Source organism: Pseudophryne corroboree, chromosome 2 (assembly GCF_028390025.1).
Source record: "Pseudophryne corroboree isolate aPseCor3 chromosome 2, aPseCor3.hap2, whole genome shotgun sequence".
Classification (NCBI taxonomy): Eukaryota; Metazoa; Chordata; class Amphibia; order Anura; family Myobatrachidae; genus Pseudophryne; species Pseudophryne corroboree.
This window is the reverse complement of record NC_086445.1, coordinates 511,121,243-511,138,699: the sequence shown is the minus strand read 5'-3', so window position 1 is coordinate 511,138,699 and position 17,457 is coordinate 511,121,243.

The window sequence follows — 17,457 nt, the reverse complement described above, 5'->3', positions numbered from 1 at the left end:
ATAACCAGTCACTAAATACAGGTGCTATACCAGAGGACTGGAAAAAAGCAAATGTAGTTCCACTGCACAAAAGTGGAAGCAAGGAAGAAGCAAATAACTACAGACCAGTAAACCTTACATCAGTAGTAGGGAAAGTAATGGAAAAACTATTAAAAGACTGAGTTGTGGAATATCTTAAATCAAACAACTTACAGAATCCAAAACAGCATGGATTTACTGGTGGGAAATCATGCCAAACAAATCTTATTGACTTTTTTGACTCTGACGAAAATAATAGACTTAGTAAGGCATTTGACACTGTCCCACATCGCAGACTGCTAAATAAACTTGAAAGCGTGGGGGTGGATTATAAAACAGTTAAATAGATAAGAACCTGGTTCCAGGATAGGAAACAGACAGTTGTAGTTAATGGAGTGCAATCTATGGAGGGAAATGTTACCAGTGGAGTACCCCAGGGATCTGTACTTGGTCCAGTTCTCTTTAATATCTTTGTTGGGGACATTGCAGATGGCATTGAAGGGAAGGTATGCCTTTTTGCAGATGATACAAAGATATGCAACAGGGTAGACACACCGGGAGGGCTAAAACAAATGATTGATGACCTAGGTAGGCTTGAGAAATGGTCAAGAACGTGGCAACTACAGTTTAATGCTAAAAAATGCAAAATCATGCACTAGGGTCTCAAAAACCCAAAGGCTAAATATAGTATCAAGGGTACTATAATGGAAACTACTGAGGAGGAAAGGGATTTAGGAGTCACTATTTCAAGTGACTTGAAGGCAGGAAAGCAATGCAACAAAGCATAGAGAAAGGTAAGTCAGATGCTTGGTTGCATAGGGAGAGGAATCAGCAGGAAAAAAGAAGTGATAATGCCACTGTATAGGTCATTGGTGCAGCCCCATCTGGAATACTGTGTCAAGTTCTGGAGACCATATCTCCAGAAAGATATAAATACATTAGAGAGTGTACAAAGAAGGGCAACTAAAATGGTGCATGGCCTACATCACAAAACTTACCCGGAAAGGCTAAAAGATCTTAACATGTATTGTTTGGAGAAGAGAAGGGAAAGGGGGGACATGATAGAAACTTTCAAATATATCAAGGGTCTTAACAAAGTTCAGGAGGGAAACATTCTTCAAAGAAAGAGAAGTATTAGAACTCGAGGACATACACTGAGACTGGAGGGGGGGGAGGTTCAGGGGAAATTTAAGGAAAAATTACTTCACAGAAAGGGTAGTGGATAAGTGGAATAGCCTCCCATCAGAGGTGGTAGAGGCTAAGACTGTAGAGCAATTTAAACATGCTTGGGATAGGCATCTGAATATCCTTACAAAGAATTAAGGTTCAAAAAGGGTTGAGATTGCCACCAGGATAAAAAAAAAGGGGCAGACTAGATGGGCCAAGTGGTTCTTATCTGCCGTCAAATTCTCTGTTTCTATGTTTAAGGACAGGAATACGTCCTCATGAAACTAAAGAGTTCTAAAAAAAAAAAAAAAAAGAAGTAAGTCACATGTCACTGAAAATTCCTGTGAGCAACATGAAACCTAGAGTCCAGAAAACCAATAGTAGTAAACTAGTGAGACGTAAGTACCAAAATGGAATCTGTATACACTGCACCCAAGGGCATAGCTACCATATAGGGAGGCCAATCCCAGGATCGGCGGGATCCCGGGATTTAGGGCCAAAATCGTCCCGGATTCAATCCCAGGATTGGAAGGTCCAATCCCGGGGATTGAGGGATCAGCGTTGAGCGTCCACAAGACGCTCAGATGCTGGCCGGCTTCCTCTTTCCGGTTCCACAGCATGAAGTCACGCTGTATTGCTGCCGCTGGGGGAGAGAGACACGCTGTGGAGTATCCCGCCTGCCCGCCTGTGGTATACGGTTGTGTGTGGGGCGAGGGGGCGGCCACATACTTAAAAGCCAATCCAGAGAATCCTGGGATTGCCCATTTTTCAATCCCGATACCCGGGATTGAAAACAATAGCCCGGGATTGGCTTCCCTACTACCATATGTGCAGGGAGTGCAGATGCTATGGGTCCTGGAGCTGAGGGGCCCACCTTCCCTGTCACTGTTACATGTGTTATACACGTTTCACAATTGGATAGTACATAGGGGCCCTTACAAACTTTTGCCTTGGTGCCTACAATATATTGAGTTACGCCCCTGGACCTGCTCATTGTGATGTAGTATAAAAAGAATCTGAGGGCACTATAATGTTACATAGTACAAACTTTTGCACTGTAATGTGGCACAGTTTGACGTGGAGGCACTATAGTGTGGAATAACCTGAACTGGGGCGCTGTAATGTGGAATAATATGTATTGGGGACACTGTATATTATAATGTGAATTGGGGGTACCGTGCTGCATAATGTTTACTGACAGCCCTGCAACGTGACACAATGTGAGCATTCTATGGCTCAGAAAAAGGAACTAGGGCACTATTATGGGGCATAACGTTAACAACTGCCGCAGAGAAGTGTCTCTCTAGAAGCATTGGGACAGGGGCTCCTTGAAAATGTTGCTATAGGGCCCACAAAGTTCTGGCTACACTCCTGCCTGCACCAGTCAAGGAGTTAAAGATAATCTGGACAATGACAAAGGGTGAAATAAGTGATAGATGTCCAAAGCAAAATAATCAAGATCGCAGGATTAACCATGGTCAAAAAGAGAGATTTTAACTTTGAAGAACAGGGATGATCTTTCATGTTCACTGGTACTGCAAGCACTTTGGTGGTGAGGAGACAAAAAGTAACTATGGCAATATGTCCTCTGAAGTTCCAAATATTTATCTTCATTTCTATACCCTGAAGATACCCAAGCAGTATAGTTATGTCGAAGTCGAAAAATATTGCAGTACACACATCACGTACAAACTACACACAGATGGCCTCCGTGCGCGTACTTGTTCTGCCGTGCGTGCACACATTTGCAATTTGCGTATGGTCGCTCCCATGGTCCTGCATATTAGCGCGTGGTATGAGTAATTACGGTAGTGTTTGTAATCGCATGGAAAAGCCATAAAAACTCATTCCATATTTAATCCAAATAGTGCACAATGTACACATAGTCTCCCTGCACCACACCAGCAAGTTACACTAGTTTAAATGGTATCATAACAAAGGGATTCACCTTTACAGGATAGGAGGAGACAGAACTAGGTTATAAGGTGGTGTTTGATATCCAGCTGTAGGGTATACTAAGGGCAATATTCCGGTGTTGGTTTGCAGAAGATCGCACGCTCCTGCGCATAGTTATGCGCAGGAGCAATATATAAATATGAACTGTATTTACTGTACATTTGGTATGCGGCGGGAACCCAGGGGAGACCATCTGCAAGTGCACCTGGAACAGACATCGCCCACCTATTCAAACCGACCTATGACCTCTCCTGTACTGTAAATGACCATCCCTGTGTCCAATGGACAAAGAGATTACAGTTTCCATTGTGTTAGGTTTTGGACTATTGTATAAAAAGCCAGCTGCATGCCTGGTCCCTCAGAGACTCTGAAGGTCATCTACCTTGGTGACTGAGGACCGGGCCGGGAAGCGCAGGCGAAACCAAAACGTATGTACCATTGACTGTAGCCATTTTTATATTGTATTGTATTGTTGTTATTGTAACCCCCTTTCAGCAATTATATGTTGGTGTGTCGGAACCCAGCATCTTAAATACAATCTGGTGTCGTGTCTCTTTTCCCTGCTAAGGTTATAAGTGTATTTCAGTCACCTGTAGCTGCAGAGTGCTCACGGCGTGTCTTTGGGTGTGTACGCACTGCATGTACTTTGTACGGCCAGCGCGGCATTTGTACGCAAAGTACGTACACGGTATGGGGCTTTGTACGCTAACGGTGTAAAAAGTACGTAGGCTAAGGATTGATTACAGTGGCCGCAGCGGCTCCATTTAAAGTGTATTGAAGGTCTTTTTAATGTGTTGCTTTTAGTTCTGTATGTAAATCAACGTTTACAGGTACCTCTCTGATCATGACAGGTAGCTGAATACAATGTGAGTTTATTTTTCCAGCTGTTATTGTGCCCACACACGGTACGATTCTCGCATGCTATTTGATCTTTTTATTTCAAATAGCATCATGTCTAGTTCACATCGCACCGTGTTTAGTTTCCCTTGCGGTGCGCGCTTCCGTATCACAAGGCGAAATAGTATGTGCAGGCAGGTATTTCTGAACTACATCGCATACATTACATATTGTAGTGTAGTCAAATTCGGGTGTAGTTCAAATCGCATACCACTAAAGTACAAATCGCATAGCACCCATTGTATAGGCTCAAATCGCACCTAGCACAGATAGCGCTGTGTGTGCGCACCATTAGTGTTATGTCTGGTAAATACAATATAAAATAAATAATTTCATTTTTTTTAAACCTCTTTCTGTGAATATCAGGGAAAAAAGCCTGGATTCCCTTTATAGATGTGTCCTCTTACACTGTGGCTTCAGTTGTGTCCTCTTACACTGTGGCTTCAGTTGTGTCCCTTACACTGTGGCTTCAGTTGTGTCCTCTTACACTGTGGCTTCAGTTGTGTCCCTTACACTGTGGCTTCAGTTGTGTCCTCTTACACTGTGGCTTCAGTTGTGTCCTCATACAGTATACTGTGGCTACAAATGTGTCTTCATGCACTGGCTTCAGTTGTGTCCTCATACACTATGGTTTTAGTTGTGTCCTCATACACTGTGGCTTCAGATGAGCCAAACAGCCCCTCTTCAGATCGCAAACACAGGTCGGACCCAGCGTTTGAACCCAGGTCCGACGAGGGTCAGAGTAGGCTCAGACCCTTTAACTTTGCAGTTTCGCCACTGGTTGGTGCCTTTCACGCTGAACCCAGGTCACCCATGTTAAACACTGTGATGTGATTTAAAATTGACTTTCCTGACTCACATTGATGAGGTTTCAAAGGAAATGAAAAGAGGGTCTGGAGACTGCTCTAAGCACACCGCACAAATAATCAGGTATCGACCCGGTATATTGCCGGGTCGACATGGATCAGCGTGCGGTGTGAAAGCGCCATAGTCAAAAACCCGGGTCAGTGTTAAAGTAGTGTTATTCCTGGGTTGAATACCGGGTCAGTGGCAGCGTAAATGGGCTCACGGGTCGATGCGACCCAGGACCCATTCTCTACAACAGGGAGAGGCGGCACGGAGATGATCTCATCTCCCAGCACTGCCTCCGCCCCCGCTGCCGGCTCCACACCCCTCCGCTATGGAAACCCGCCCGGTATATTTTGCCGGATCGGGGAAGCCAGCAGTAGCGTTCAAAGCCGGATCCCACCCGTGAAGGACCCGTTTCCAATTCCCGGGTGGGATCCGGCATTGGCGATGTGAAAGGGGTAATAAACAGCCAATCAGCACCTTTTATTTGAGACCCGGGTTTAGTATCCCAGGTCAGAGGCTTTCACACTGCATAACGACCTGGGTCCGACCTGTGTTTAACCCAGGTTAAAATGCCGGGTTGCACGACCTGGGTTATTCACTTTGTCGTTTTCACACTTCACCTCGAGCCGGGTCAGCTTGGCAATAACCTGGGTAATTTTTGTGATGTGAAAGGGGTATTATTTGCATATATAAAACAGCAAAACTACTTTGCTAGATTACAGTAGCAGACAGGTCCTTTACAACTCCGCCAGCGCTGATGTCTTTTTTGAAGAAAATGCCTCTTATCCGCAATGCGATGTGGCTTGGAAGCACCAAGGGACTGTGCTGATTATTTGTATATCTATGTGTGACTGAGTCTGTATATTAAGCACGAAGGAACTTGGTATGTAAAATAGCTATGACCGATGCATTGCAGCACTTCGTATGCAGATTCAGAGACTCAGTCGCACACAGATTTAAAAATATTGGGGGTAATTCCAAGTTGATCGCAGCAGGATTTTTGATAGCAACTGGGCAAAACCATGTGCACTGCAGGGGAGGCAGATATAACATGTGCAGAAAGAGTTAGATTTGGGTGGGTTATTTTATTTCTGTGCAGGGTAAATACTGGCTGCTTTATTTTTACACTGCAAATTAGATTGCAGATTGAACACACCACACCCAAATCTAACTCTTTCTGCACATGTTATATCTACCTCCCCTGTAGTGCACATGGTTTTGCCCAGTTGCTATCAAAAATCCTGCTGCGATCAACTTGGAATTACCCCCATTGCATCTAAAAGTAATCGGCAAAGTCTCCTCCTGCGTCCTAGTCACATCACATTGCGTCTAAGATGCATTTCCGGCAAAAAAGATGCCCAGCTTTAGCAGAGTCTCAAGGTACCTGGCATGCCAAGAGGGGCTGTTTGGCGTGACTGCAGCAAAGATGTATGAGGGCACATCTGTAATGTGAACAGGGGATAACATTAACTAAGGCACTGCTATGGTTCAGAAGATGGACTAGGGCAATAATATGGGACATAAGTAACAACTGCAGCATAGAGGTGTCCCTCTAGAAGCACTGGGACAGGGGCCCCTTCAAATTGCTGCTATGGGCCCCCTAAAGTTCCGGGCATGGGTTGAGTATGTGTTACCGGCAGCTGGGATCCCGATTGCAGAATGCTTGGGGGGGGGCGGCGTGCGCAAACCCCTTGCGCTTCAGGTTCTATGCCCACTCTATGGGTGCCGACTGTCGGGATTATCAGTGTTCGGGATGCAGGGGGAGGTATTATGACCTGCTCAGTCATACTGGCCATCACATGCTGAATGGCGTATTGAGGCTAGGGGCATAAGGACACATCTGTATGTCATTAAACAGCACAGACAAAAGAATTATAATTTTTTGTTTTTTTGCAAATGTCTAGCAACTCTGGTCATCAATCCCTTACAGAGAGAAGGAGGAAAAAAGACAAAGAAAACAGGTTGTGTCGGCCCTGCCCCAAAGTATACCCAGTACTATAACTGCAGGCAGCACTATCAGAGGGACAAAGTAGTAGGGTCATTATGGAATTGCTGCTACCAGCACTAGGCTTTTCCAGTACAAAGGTAAACCTGCAATGTGGGGATCCCCTTGCAATAGTCCCAAAGCAGCTCAAGGCTGGTCAACATGGAACTGTATTCCCTATAGGTAATGGGCCCACAAAAAAAGGTGTGATCCCCACCAGAAAATGTCAGCCCTGTGCTAATAGCACTAGGGCTATTTCCACACTACTGGGAGGTGGGTGTATTTAAAAATACAATACTGATTTATTTATTTTTTGCCCAGTTTTAATGGCTGCCAGGGCATGCTGGCACTTAGAGAGGTAGAATTGCCATGCACTCTGTCAAAGGTCCGCAGGAACTGCAGTATGCTTGTAACAAAAAAAAATACATGCACCTTTAAAAGTTACTTTATTAAAATAAAACTCCTGACACCGTGCTCTTTTAGCCATTTATTTCTCATCTGTATTCAAAATGCAAAATAATAACCGTATAGACAATGCATAACATGAGGATCCGCAACGTGAATGTCAGGTTAAGCTAGGCATTGTTTACAAATACACTAGCTTTATTCTGTAAGAAATGTTTTATTTAAAGAAAAGCCTAAATTCTATAGTGGCAGGAGGTTGGATGGTTATTGGACATTTATTCATTTGTAAAGTACACCTCTTCAGAAGAGTATGGCTGCCTGCAGGGGCCGATTGGTCACAGGGTTTACCAGGAAGATTCCTGTGGGGCCTGTTTTGTGTGTTGTCGTGTGGCCCCACTCCCCACATGACAGGCAGCCCACCACACTCACTACAAGCATTGCCCCCATTCATTCTGTTATTACATCTCTGCAGTACAGCTATTCTGCCATCCAGTGATGCTGACATGGCTACACGGTATGTTTTACCTTTTGTGCTGCCCATGTTGGGCCACTTCTACAAAAATTTACAGGGACACTTTTAGTTCCCAATCCGCCCATGGTCTCAGACACACTGCAGCATAAGATGCAAGATAGACCGCAATTGCATACAATCACGCACTATGAGGGAAGATCCCGCCCCCCTCAACAAACCCCACCCCCTCATCAAACCGCACCCCCATTAGGGCTGCTTCCATAAATTTCCCGGGCTGGTTATCCATCCCAATCCGCTGGTTTTCCATCCTAATCAGCTCCTGCCTGCCTGCACATATAGATGCAGTCAGTGTCTGACTGGCCCCACTGCCTGAAGGCCTGCCCCCTCCTCTAGGGGGATCAGATTACATTATACATATGTTACATTATACTGTACAGGACTTTCTGTACTCTACTTTCTACAGTGCATTCCTGTTTTCTCTGACGTCCTAGTGGATGCTGGGGACTCCGTAAGGACCATGGGGATAGCGGCTCCGCAGGAGACGGGGCACAGCTAAGAAAGATTTAGGACTACCTGGTGTGCACTGGCTCCTCCCACTATGACCCTCCTCCAGACTTCAGTTAGAATCCTGTGCCCGGCTGAGCTGGATGCACACTAGGGGCTCTCCTGAGCTCCTAGAGAGAAAGTATATTTTAGGTTTTTTATTTTACAGTGAGATCTGCTGGCAACAGACTCACTGCAGCGAGGGACTAAGGGGAGAAGAAGCGAACCTACCTAACTGGTGGTAGCTTGGGCTTCTAAGGCTACTGGACACTATTAGCTCCAGAGGGATCGACCGCATGGAACCGGCCATTGGTGTTCGGTCCCGGAGCCGCGCCGCCGGCCCCCTTACAGAGCCAGAAGCAAGAAGAGTCCGGAAAATCGGCGGCAGAAGACATCAGTCTTCACCAAGGTAGCGCACAGCACTGCAGCTGTGCGCCATTGCTCCTCATACACACTTCACACTCCGGTCACTGAGGGTGCAGGGCGCTGGGGGGGGGGGCGCCCTGAGAAGCGATAAAAACACCTTGGCTGGCAAATATATCACAATATATAGCCCCAGAGGCTATATATGTGATAAATACCCCTGCCAGAATCCATAAAAAAGCGGGAGAAAAGTCAGCCGAAAAAGGGGCGGAGCTATCTCCCTCAGCACACTGGCGCCATTTCTCCCTCACAGCTCCGCTGGAAGGAAGCTCCCTGGCTCTCCCCTGCAGTCTACACTACAGAAAAGGGTAAAAAAGAGAGGGGGGGACTAAATTTAGGCGCAATATACATATAGCAGCTATAAGGGGATATAATTTAGTTAATCCCTGATTTATATAGCGCTCTGGTGTGTGCTCGCATACTCTCTCTCTGTCTCCCCAAAGGGCTTTGTGGGGTCCTGTCTTCTGTCAGAGCATTCCCTGTGTGTGTGCGGTGTGTCGGTACGGCTGTGTCGACATGTTTGATGAGGAGACTTATGTGGAGGAGGAGCAGGTGCCTATAAATGTGTTATCACCCCCTGCGGGGCAGACACCGGAGTGGATGGACTTGTGGAAGGAATTACGCGAAAGTGTCGACTCCTTACATAAAAAATTTGACGACATGCCAAATGCGGGGCAGCCGGCTTCTCAGCCCGTGCCTGCCCAGACGTCTCAAAAGTCATCAGGGGCTCTAAAACGCCCGCTACCTCGGATGGCAGACACAGATGTCGACACGGATACTGATACCAGTGTCGACGACGAAGAGACTAATGTAATGTCCAATAGGGCCACTCGTTATATGATTGAGGCAATGAAAAATGTTTTACACATTTCTGAGGTGACCCCAGGTACCACAAAAAAGGGTATTATGTTTGGGGAGAAAAAACTACCAGTAGTTTTTCCCCCTTCTGAAGAATTGAATGAAGTGTGTGAACTAGCGTGGGCTTCCCCCGATAAAAAATTGGTAATTTCAAGAAAATTACTAATGGCGTACCCTTTCCCGCCAGAGGATAGATCACGTTGGGAAACACCCCCTAGGGTGGATAAAGCACTTACGCGCTTATCAAAAAAGGTGGCACTGCCGTCCCAGGATACGGCCGCTTTAAAGGAACCTGCTGACAGAAAGCAGGAGGCTCTCCAGAAAGCTATATATACACACACTGGTATTATACTGAGACCAGCTATTGCCTCAGCATGGATGTGCAGTGCTGCAGCTGCATGGTCAGACTCCCTGTCAGAAAACATTGACACCCTAGACAGGGACACTATATTGCTAAACGTAGAGCATAATAAAGACGCTGTCTTTTACATAAGAGATGCACAGAGCGATATTTGCCGGCTGGCATCAAAAATAAGTGCACTGTCCATTTCTGCCAGGAGAGGGTTATGGACCCGGCAGTGGACAGGTGATGCAGATTCTAAAAGGCACATGGAAGTTTTGCCTTATAAGGGTGAGGAGTTGTTCGGGGATGGTCTTTCAGACTTAGTGTCCACAGCAACAGCTGGGAAGTCAGCATTTTTGCCACATGTCCCCTCACAACCAAAGAGAGCACCGTATTATCAGGTGCAGTCCTTTCGCCCCCAAAAGAGCAGACGGGGTAGAGGCGCGTCCTTTCTGCCCAGAGGCAGAGGTAGGGGAAAAAAGCTGCAGCATACAGCCACTTCCCAGGAACAAAAGTCCTCCCCCGCCTCTTCTGCTGAGTCCGCCGCATGACGCTGGGGCTCAGCAGGCGGAGCCAGGTACGGTGGGGGGCCGTCTCAAAAACTTCAGCAATCAGTGGGCTCGCTCACAGGTAGATCCCTGGATCCTTCAAGTGGTATCTCAGGGGTACAGGCTGGAATTCGAGACATCCCCCCCCCCCCCCCTCCGCCGTTTCCTCAAATCTGCCTTACCAACGACTCCTTCAGAAAGGGAGGCTGTGTTAGAGGCAATTCACAAGCTGTATTCCCAGCAGGTGATAGTCAAGGTGCCCCTACTTCAACAAGGACGGGGTTACTATTCCACAATGTTTGTGGTACCGAAACCGGACGGTTCAGGGAGACCCATTTTACATTTAAAATCCTTGAGCACATATTTAAGAAAATTCAAGTTCAAGATGGAATTGCTCAGGGCGGTTATTGCAAGCCTGGAAGAGGGAGATTACATGGTATCTCTGGACATCAAGGATGCTTACCTGCATGTCCCCATTTACCATCCTCACCAGGAGTACCTCAGATTTGTGGTACAGGATTGTCATTACCAATTCCAGACGTTGCCGTTCGGCCTGTCCACGGCACCGAGGGTATTTACCAAGGTAATGGCCGAAATGATGATACTCCTTCGGAAAAAGGGAGTTTTAATTATCCCATACTTGGACGATCTCCTGATAAGGGCGAGGTCCAGAGAGCAGTTTTTGGTCGGCGTAGCATTATCTCAGGAGGTGCTACACCAGCACGGTTGTTCAGTGGGACCTGTTGGACCAATGGTCCGGATCGCATCTTCAAATGCATCGGTGGATAACCCTGTCTCCAAGGACCAGGGTGTCTCTGCTGTGGTGGCTGCAGAGTGCTCATCTCAGAGAGGGCCGCAGATTCGGCATACAGGACTGGGTCCTGGTGACCACGGATGCCAGCCTTCGGGGCTGGGGGGCAGTCACACGGGGAAGAAACTTCCAAGGACTTTGGTCAAGTCAGGAGACTTCCCTACACATAAATGTTCTGGAACTGAGGGCCATTTTCAATGCCCTAAGTCAAGCAAAGCCCCTGCTTCAAAACCAGCCGGTTCTGATCCAGTCAGACAACATCACGGCAGTCGCCCATGTAAATCGACAGGGCGGCACAAGAAGCAGGACGGCGATGGCAGAAGCCACAAGGATTCTCCGATGGGCGGAAAATCACGTGTTAGCACTGTCAGCAGTGTTCATTCTGGGAGTGGACAACTGGGAAGCAGACTTCCTCAGCAGGCACGACCTCCACCCGGGAGAGTGGGGACTTCATCCAGAAGTCTTCCAACTGATTGTAAACCGTTGGGAAAAGCCACAGGTGGACATGATGGCGTCCCGCTTAAACAAAAAGCTAGAAAAATATTGCGCCAGGTCAAGAGACCCTCAGGCGATAGCTGTGGACGCTCTAGTGACACCGTGGGTGTACCGGTCGGTTTATGTGTTCCCTCCTCTTCCTCTCATACCAAAGGTACTGAGGATAATAAAGAAAAGAGGAGTAAGAACTATTCTCATTGTTCCAGATTGGCCAAGAAGGTCTTGGTACCCGTAACTTCAAGAATTAATCTCAGAGGACCCATGGCCTCTGCCGCTAAGACAGGACCTGCTGCTGCAGGGGCCCTGTCTGTTCCAAGACTTACCGCGGCTGCGTTTAACGGCATGGTGGTTGAACACCGGATCCTAAAAGAAAAGGGTATTCCGGAGGAAGTCATTCCTACGCTTATTAAAGCTAGAAAAGATGTAACCGTACAACATTATCACCGCATATGGCGAAAATATGTTGCGTGGTGTGAGGCCAGGAAGGCCCCAACGGAGGAATTCCAGCTAGGTCGATTTCTGCACTTCCTACAGTCAGAGGTGACTATGGGCCTAAAACTGGGTTCCATTAAGGTCCAGATTTCTGCTCTGTCGATTTTCTTCCAAAAAGAACTGGCTTCACTGCCTGAAGTTCAGACATTTGTCAAGGGAGTGCTGCATATTCAGCCTCCTTTTGTGCCTCCAGTGGCACCGTGGGACCTCAACGTGGTGTTGGGTTTCCTAAAGTGACATTGGTTTGAGCCACTCAAAACCGTGGATTTAAAATATCTCACGTGGAAAGTGGTCATGCTTTTGGCCTTGGCTTTGGCAAGGCGTGTGTCAGAATTGGCGGCTTTGTCATGTAAAAGCCCCTATTTGATTTTCCATATGGATAGGGCAGAATTGAGGACTCGTCCCCAGTTTCTTTCTAAGGTGGTATCAGCTTTTCACTTGAACCAACCTATCGTGGTGCCTGCGGCTACTAGGGACTTGGAGGACTCCAAGTTGCTGGACGTAGTCAGGGCCTTGAAAATTTATGTTTCCAGGACGGCTGGAGTCAGGAAGACTGACTCGCTATTTATCCTGTATGCACAAAACAAGATGGGTGCTCCTGCTTCAAAGCAGACTATTGCTCGCTGGATTTGTAGCACAATTCAGCTTGCGCATTCTGTGGCTGGCCTGCCGCAGCCTAAATCTGTAAAAGCCCATTCCACGAGGAAAGTGGGCTCTTCTTGGGCGGCTGCCCGAGGGGTCTCGGCTTTACAACTTTGCCGAGCTGCTACTTGGTCAGGGGCAAACACGTTTGCAAAATTCTACAAATTTGATACCCTGGCTGAGGAGGACCTTGAGTTCTCTCATTCGGTGCTGCAGAGTCATCCGCACTCTCCCGCCCGTTTGGGAGCTTTGGTATAATCCCCATGGTCCTTACGGAGTCCCCAGCATCCACTAGGACGTCAGAGAAAATAAGATTTTACTCACCGGTAAATCTATTTCTCGTAGTCCGTAGTGGATGCTGGGCGCCCGTCCCAAGTGCGGACTGTCTGCAATACTTGTATATAGTTATTGTTAACTACAAGGGTTATTGTTGAGCCATCTTTTGAGAGGCTCTGTTGTGTTCATACTGTTAACTGGGTATATTATCACGAGTTATACGGTGTGATTGGTGTGGCTGGTATGAGTCTTACCCGGGATTCAAAATCCTTCCTTATTGTGTCAGCTCTTCCGGGCACAGTGTCCTTACTGAAGTCTGGAGGAGGGTCATAGTGGGAGGAGCCAGTGCACACCAGGTAGTCCTAAATCTTTCTTAGCTGTGCCCAGTCTCCTGCGGAGCCGCTATCCCCATGGTCCTTACGGAGTCTCCAGCATCCACTACGGACTACGAGAAATAGATTTACCGGTGAGTAAAATCTTATTATTAATTTATGTATTCATGCTGCTCTAGGAGTATTTATTTTATATACTGTATATTTGTATAGGGGCTCAGGCCATACACACTCTAATAGTTAGTCAAGCGTAAGTGAAGGCTGATCACACACCCTCTGGACACTGGACACACCCCTAAGCATGGGACCATATTACGGAATTCCCCGGTGGGCCCTTCATGCCTCAGTCCGACACTGGTTGCAATTCTAATCTGTAAAGGCATGTTTGAGAGTTGAGAGTATGCATACACTTAAGGTTCAGTGTCCTCAAGAATATATTCCCAGGCTTTTAACTGTACTAGAAATGTAGTCAAGGGCTCTTTACTTCCTATTTTCAGCTCTCCTTACAATCACCATATTTATTACACTACAGTGTTTCATTTTATATCACATTTGACAATGTGCAAAAATAATAATCTTGCACTTTTAGAATTTAGTAAATTCTTTATTCAATTGGAATGGAAATCTAAAAAGCTCAATAAAACCATGGAAATTCTGGAGCAGATTCTGCAAGACAAAGATTGTTCTCTGAGCAGTATGATAATCAATGGATACTGTTCAAGAAACATTCAGAGATTGTGAAACCCCAAGCAATAATCATTCTCTGTCGCTGACACCATGGATATTCTTGAAACGTGAATAGCTACTGGGGGGGGGGGGGGGGGGGGAATAAACAAAAATAGATTTTGTAATATCTTTGGCACTGATGCTTCTGCAACCAACACTCCATGCAACCATTCAACGTGCCACAATCCTGACCCTGATTACCCCAGGCCCATCCTTTCTTCTCAACTCAGTCTTTTCTACTCAATTCAGATCATTTAAGTGTTTGGGTTATTGAAGAATTCAAAGTGTTTAGGATGATCAGGGCTGGTAATTTAATAGGAAAAGGGTGCAGGTGCACCATACACCATTAAAATTATTATAACCATAATATAATATTTGAGGTTCTTGGCATATATTGGCCAGTATATGAGCCTGCCCACCTGCTTCACGGTGACCTCATCGGACAGGTCCCTAACACTATAGGGGTTCACCTCTGGGACGCAGAGCACCCCCAGACCACCCCAGCCAAACCAACCCAGGGCATCACACAGAAAAAGGATAGGAGTGAAAGATCAGTGTTAAGCAAATGAAAGAGGCTGTTGAATGTGAAAGAAAAGAAGAGGACAGCAGTAAAGTGTCAGAGTGTTAGAATGTGAAGTTTAGCTGAGCAGTGTTATAAGTGTAAAAAATATGTGAAAAAAGCTACATAAATATAAAACAAACAAAATGTGATATAAGTGTATGGTGCACCTGAACCCTTTTTCCTATGTTGTAGTATTACAGTACTTAGTCCCAGCAAGGTAGCACATCCCATTATAATAAGCTAGGGTGTGCAGTCCAGGCCCCATTTCCATATAGTCTGGTAATTTAATAATCTCCCCTCACGGCCTGTTTGGTTGTACATCTGGCATTTTCAAGTTTTTGGGACTTTCTTAGAAATTTGCTTTCACTATAACAAAATATTCTACTTTCTCACAATGTGAAAGATCTTTACTTCTCCTTGTCCATCATGATTTGGGCCACATAGCTCAATCAGCAGATGGTGCACAACAGACTGTGGTAAATACCATGAAAGAGGCCATTTTAGATGCAAGTGGTTGTGGTAGGTGATGTCCACCCAGTGGCGGATCAAGGGGTAGGCAGTAAAGATTAACTATTTGGATTTACATAGGGTGATTGCCGAGCCCCACACCCAGCTGGATCCACCCAGAGGTGTAGCTAGGTGCCATGGTTCCCGGAGCAAGGGTATTTTTCAGCACCCCCTCCCCTGTACTGAATTGGGGGCCTGACCAACATGTGGAGGCATGTTATATTTGAAAATAAAAAATCGTATATAAAAATTCTAAATTGGTGACAAGGCCAGTTCTAAACCTTGTGAACTCAGGGCGAAAGTTCCCCGCCCCCCAAGTTTAAAATAGGGTCGTGGTTTCAATGGGAAGGGGTGTGACCACAGAATAGTACCAATTCACATTACACTGCACAGTAGTTTCCATTAATCACGTTACACCACACAGTAGAGACGCTTATACACGTTACACCACAGAGCAGCCGTTTATACATGTTACGTTGCAGCTTCTAACGCAGAGAGAGGTGCTGCAGCAGCATAGAGAGGTGCTGCAGCATCAATGTAGAGAGAGGTTCTGTAGCAGCTGGGGTAGAGAGGGGTGTTGCAGCAGCTGGGGCAGAGAGAGGTGTTGCAGCAGCTGGGGCAGAGAGAGGTGTTGCAGCAGCTGGGGCAGAGAGAGGTTCTGCAACAGCGAGGGCAGAGAGTGGTGTAGCAGGATAAAAGTAACCCGACTGCATAGCTACTAGCAGACAGTGAGACATATAAAGAGGGTGGGCAGAGCTCTGGCATGTGCTGGATGTCAGTGTCTCTTGCTGTCACCACTGGCCTGCCCTGTTCACCACCTAGTCCCTGAGTCTGAGTCAGTGTGTGACCCATCTGTGCCCTCTAACTTCTTTGGCGCCCGGAGCTCACGCTCCACTGGAGCCACCCTTGCTACACCCTTGGATCCACCATGCATGTACATGGGGTAGCTGGGTGTCCAGTTCAGATTTGTGTTTTGGATATATAGGAGCTAAGTGACCCAAGTCATGAGACATTGGCCCTCATTCTGAGTTGTTCGCTCGCTAGCTGCTTTTAGCAGCCGTGCAAACGCTAAGCCGCCGCCCTCTGGGAGTGTATCTTAGCTTAGCAGAAGTGCGAACGAAAGGATCGCAGCGCTGCTACAAAAAAAGATTGTGCAGTTTCAGAGTAGCTCGAGACCTACGCCGAGCTTGCGATCACTTCAGACTGTTTAGTTCCTGTTTTGATGTCACGAACACGCCCTGCGTTCGGCCAGCCACGCCTGCGTTTGTATGTGACACGCCTGCGTTTTTACACACACTCCCCGAAAATGGTCAGTTACCTCCCAGAAACACCCACTTTCTGTCAATCACTCTACGGCCAGCAGTGCGACTGAAAAGCGTTGCTAGACCTTGTGTGAAACTGCATCGGCTGTTGTGAAAGTACGTCACGTGTGCGCATTGCGCTGCATGCGCAGAATTGCCGATTTTTTGCCTGATCGCTGTACAGCGACCGAAAACAGCTAGCGAACAACTCGGAATGACCACCTTTGTACTGAATGGGTAGTGACCTAGGCTCCTCCATTTTGGATTTTATGGTGCAACAAACCAAACTGTCCACTAATCTCCAGAAAGTAAATGGGAGAACTAGAAGGGCTTTCACTTTACACCATTTTGGAGAAAATACAGTAACTATTGTAAAACACATCCCATTAAATTTTAGAAATTCACAGAAGAGCCAATTTAGAATATGTAAAGCTTACCATTTGTCGTCACTAGATATTTTGCTTTATTAACTATTTGTTATCAGTACTCCTAACATAGTTTGCAATATGTACATGGCTAAGATTGTTTTTCATAGTTTATCTATTTATCTTTCCTTTAACCTTTCTGCAAATGAGTATGGCATTTTAAAGGGGAATCAAGAACAACACTTGAATAATTGATAAGCTTATTGACTATGCCAGTAACAAAAGCAGCAAGAAGAGCTTATATTAGCTGTACATGTACAATGATTACAGAGGCTGTGTCTAATAATAACAACCGCTAATGGACACTGATATTTTATAAAGAGATTAAACCTTTTATCACAATGCATAAATGCTTGTGATGATGGCAATTACAAAGGACACAGATATGCACTATTCTACAGCAGAGGTTTTTATCAATAAAA